At 48.6% G+C, this 5258-nt stretch overlaps 1 pseudogene; it reads right to left on the bottom strand.

The window, feature by feature from the left end:
* Positions 1-4412: 4412 nt before the first annotated feature.
* On the bottom strand, positions 4413-5034 carry LOC122736123 (annotated as a pseudogene).
* Positions 5035-5258: the final 224 nt, after the last annotated feature.

Raw genomic sequence — 5258 nt, forward strand, 5'->3', positions numbered from 1 at the left:
GGCCCATTTGAACTTGTTTGTGAACTCAGGGTACTTAGGGAGTGTGGCCTCCCAACATAACTCCTGACTCTTCAGTGCCCCCCACAATTCTTCCCCACCAAGCACACAACTTAGTTGATCTTGAAACCTTTTTTTCCAGCTGTAAATCTTATACTGTTTTTTCTGGTTTCATAGCTTGGAGGTTTTACCAGGAAGAAACAAAGCTCTCCCAGGAGTTGCGATCTATCCTGAAAAGGTAACCTATGCCTTTTTCCCAAATGCATCAGTACTAGGTCTTTGTGTCAATCATAGGGTGGGAGAATCAAAGACCTAAGCCCTAATGAGAGGCCTGCATGATGAGGGGGGTTTATGGGATGGGGAATGGGAGGGACAAAGATACCCCAAATCCCCTTCCGTAGTTCCTTAACTATCTCCAGCCTTTAGCTGGTCATTCCTGTTTCCTGCAGTCACAGGGCCAAGCTCTTGGAGAAGGGCAGCGTCCAGCAGATGCTAAACACAAACTACTGCTCTGGAGTGTGCAATTCTGTGGCTTTGGACTCTGATCTACTATTCAACCCTACTCTGCCTGAACTGGCCCACAGGGCCCTGCCATCAGATCTACCTCTAAATTTGCCTTCCAACTTTTCCCTGGTCCCCAGCCTGTCACAGGACTCAATTTCATCCCTCAATTCCTTTTCCTCTTCAGCTGGCAATATCTTACCAGATCATCCTCATTCTGTTTCTCTCATGCACCCAGTGGACATCAATTTCTCCTTGCCCCATTCTCCATCTTCACCTACTACCCCTTTTCAGACCAAATCCCCTTTTGCAGTCCCAGTGTTCTCACAGTCCAGTATGGTTTCTAGGACCCATATATCTGTATTGGGTCATACCTCAACTGTTGTCCCCACTTCTTTGACACTGGACATTTCCATGGAAACCACCCCTTTGGTGGCCATGGCCCCACCATTACATCCCATGCTCTCAGAGGATCTCACCTCTCCATTGCAGGCAAATCTCCCACTGGCCCCACCCCTGATCCAAACTCCCTTGATGGCCCAAATTCCATCAATGAATCCCAGTATCCCAGAGGCTCCTTTATCCACCTTAGCTCTTCAACAGGGATCAGTTACCCAATGTGTTAACTATACCTCCCTATTGGATCTCCAGACAGTCAGCATCACTTCACCTTCAGCTCCCACCACTTCTACTACCCCCACCCCTCATGTGGTTCCCAGCCCTCCTGTAGCTGCCCCCAATTTGGTGGGGTCCACCCCTCCTGTGGCTCCTTCCCCTTCTATTACTCCCATCTCTCCTTTGCCTCCTCCCCCTTCTATTATTTCTGCCCCTCTTGTGATTCCTCCCCCTCCCATTGCTTCCACCCTTTCTATTACTCCCCCTCCCCCTCCAATTAATCCCACCTCTCCTATTATTCCTACCACATCTTTTGCTCCCACCCCTTCTGGGGCTTCTGACTTCTCCAAAGACCAAACTTCAGCATCGGACAGATCGTTTTTAATTGACCCTGCTTGCCTACAGGCCTACCCTCAACTTTGCCATTTTCCTTATGTGACACCTACCTCCTCACTGGACTCTGACTACTCAAGGACTTACACCACATCTGTGGCTTCTCCTCCCTCCTTAGCCCCCACACATTCATCAGCCTTCACCTCCTCAAAGGTCCCTTCAGTTGCCCCCTTCTTCTCAAGCAGCCCTGGTTTCTGCTTATCTCTGATACCTTCAAAAGACCCCATAAAATTTCCCACTACATCAACAAAATGTGTCAAGACATCAAGATTCCATGTCTTACCATTAGCCCCCAAGGCCTCTATAGCCCAAACTTCATCTATAGACAGAGCACATGCTTTCACCTCTTCTGTGATCCATCACCCCTCATTGGTCAATATGCCCTCTCTGATCTGTAACCCCACAGAGAGCTGCACTGGATCTCTTACCCACACCCCTTCCCAGGCTCTTATTTCTTCCACAGTCTGCTCTCCCTCTGTGGTCCATACTTCCTTTATAGCCTGTACCACCTCTACAACTGCCATCATGTCTGTGGCCACTACCTTCTCTCAGGCCTCTTCCACCATCCAAAAGAAAGCCTGCTCACAGATTATGGCTCCCAACACTCATTTCAGGTGCCATGGCTACCCTCCAGGAAACAACCAATTCCCAGCTTATTAGATTTCCACTGAGCAGGACTACTCCTGTAGTCCACAACCCTCCCAGGGCCCATAGAGGCTCTCTCACTCACACATCATTGCTAAAGTCCACCTCTGCACCAGTTCAGAGTGATAGCCCTAGGAGAACACCTTTGATGGTTAGAGTCACCAACAAATTGCAAGCAGGGGATAATTCTCTAGAATTCTTCAACAATCTTTCCTATCTCCACCTGCCAACCCCAGCAAATCAACCCACTCTGCCTTCTCCAAACAAAGACTTAAAACTACTTCCAAGCTCATGTCCAACCTCATCCCCACCACCACCTCCATCCCTACCCCCAACAACACTTCCACTCCTACCCTTTACCCCACCTCTGGCCCCTTCCCCATCCCTACCCTCATTCCCAGCCCAGATCAGGACCTTCAGCACTGACCCTGAAGACACTTCAATAAAAATCCCAAGTATCCACTTGCCCAAGTTCCAGGCCTTGGAGTGGCACCTGCTCCAGAAACGTCTCCAGTCCTTCTGGGGTGTGCCCCATATTGTTGAGAAATCTTAGGAATCCTTTGAACTTTGACCACTTCAGCTGACCAGATTCCAAAAGTCACTTCCCTCCCAGCTACAGCATTCCAGTGGGCCCCAGGAGCAACATTTCTTAACTGAAGATGTCAAGAAGTTACTGGAGATCCATCTCCTCCAAAGGAGGCTTATCTAACACCATTGGGCCCTAGCCCAGAGGATGGAAGACTCCCATCAAACACCTTATACCTCATACTATGCTTCAGAGAGAATCAGCAAGGCCCAGAAAGCCTAAGCTTTCTACATGCCAAGACCTCAAGCACTCTGGCAAAAAGGATGCAGCAAGTGACTCAGCAGCTGGTCCAAGTGTGGCATCAGCAATAGTTCCAGAGACAGGTCCAGCTAGTCACACAGGGAAGAGCCCAAAGAGTCATCATGATAAAAGTCCATTTCTAAGGCAAAGGGAAGCATTGCAGAAAAATTGTGTGATGAGTGAAGCACAAATGAAAGTGCTTCCTGATAGTGTCATCCGTTCCTTGGCCACTGCAAGGCATTTTTCTATGTCATTAGATCCTTCACAGCTGTCACACAGAAGCCCCCCAAAGAGAGTGATTGTCCTTTCAGCTTCATCAGTGGAAAACACAGATCTTCAAAGACAATCTCAGCCTCAACCCCAACCACAAATTCAGCCTCAAACCCAATCCCAAACCCAGGTCAAGCACCAACCCCAAATCTACATTGAACAACAATCCCAAGCCACGCACCCAACCCAACCCCAACCACAATTCCAAGCCCAACCTCAAATCCAGTCTCCACACCAAGATCATATCCAGCCCTAAGCCCAAATCCAGATACAGGACCAGTCCCAGGTTCAGAATCAGCACCAACTCCAAGTCCAGATACATGCCCAACCACAAACCCAGATGCAGCCACAACACCAAACCCAAACCCAAATCCATCCCCTTCCACACCTCTGGGCAATTTCACCCACTGAAGAAATTGTATACCAAGAAAAGGCCTGCAAGGACCTTCTGTTCCTTCTCTCAGAAACTATAAAAACAAAACAAAACAACAACAACAACAACAACAACAAAAAACCCAACTAGAATGGCACATTCAACATATAAACAAGATTCAAAATCCCTTAAAAAGAATGTCTTCCTCTACTGTAGGTAGCTACTGATTGGGGACTGACACAGGGTAGGGGAAAGAAACCCCCAACAAATCTGGGTAAGGAGTTTTTCCAGAGAGGCCTCAGCTGTTCTTTTAGTTATATTAGATGAAGAGAAGTGTTCCTGGAATATTGGAAAGGAATTGTGGGAGGTACCTCAGACTGGAGGGGACTGGGAAAAACATACAATCTACACAAGATGTATTTTAATATATAGGAGGCCTCAAACATACATGAGCAAGTTGGGGTCTAGGAGTACAGCTTCATTTCTTTTTTTTTTGTTTTGTTTTTGTTGTTTTGTATTTTTGCAGGGCAATGATGGTTAAGCGACTTGCCCAGGGTCACACAGCTAAGTAAGTGTCAAGTGTCTGAGGCTGGATTTGAACTCAGGTCCTCCTGAATCCAGGGCCAATAATTTATCTACTGCGCCACCTAGCTGCCCCAACAGCTTCATTTCTTTTTTTTTTCTTCTTTTTTTTTGCAGGGCAATGGGCGTTAAGTGACTTGCCCAGGGTCACACAGCTAGTAAGTGTCAAGTGTCTGAGGCCGGAGAGGACGACCTAGCTCCCAGGTTCAGGAAGCAACTTCCAAGAGAGGGAACACAGAGGCAAAGGGCATTGTCCCTTGTCAAGGAAAATGAGGAGAGAGAAGAAGCAAGGCAAAAAAGAAATCTCCTCCTTAAGAAGCCATGTCTATTGAGTAACTCCATCGATTTCTCAAGGTTCGATTTTTTTTTTTAACCAGACATCTACGATCTCTTTATTGATTTCCAACTACACAACAATCAGGGAGTGACTAGGCAGCAAAGGGCACATGCCTGGGCCATGAGTACACGGTCGAGGGGGGCAGGTGCTCAGGCAAAGATGGAGCCGTTCCAGCCCACGTTGGCCGCGTTCATTTCGTAGTAATTGATATAGATCCTGTCCCCGGGAATTTTGAAGTGCTTGGTGAGCAGCTCGCAGAGCTCTTTGCTGTACGCCTTGTTCTGGGGCCCGCCGATCTTGCCGATGCTGTGCAGGCTGCGGAGGGCGAACGGGTCAGAGGAGCCCCGAAGGCCATCAGCTTTTCCGCGGAGGTGTGCACAACGATGTACTGGGTGGGCTTGCCAGTGGCCTTGGCCAGCTGCGCGGTGAGCTCGCTCAGCAGGGAGTCGGGCACCCCAGAGCACGGCCGTTGGTCTGCACCACAAACAAGGGCATCTTGGCGGCGGCGCAGGGAGGGGGGAGCGGGCGGCAGCAAGGAGGGGGTGGCAACGAGCAGCAGGCCGCTTGAGCTGAGTGAGCCTCCTCAAGGCTCAATTTTCACCTAAAAAAAAAATTGTAGAAAAGGTTTGGGGAATTCCCTTATGTGTAAAGGAATCTCGAGGGATGGCCTCAAAAAACCCAGATCATTATATGAAAGACAATGAAGTAGATGAAGATTT

This window comes from Dromiciops gliroides, chromosome 1 (assembly GCF_019393635.1).
Source record: "Dromiciops gliroides isolate mDroGli1 chromosome 1, mDroGli1.pri, whole genome shotgun sequence".
NCBI lineage: Eukaryota > Metazoa > Chordata > Mammalia > Microbiotheria > Microbiotheriidae > Dromiciops > Dromiciops gliroides.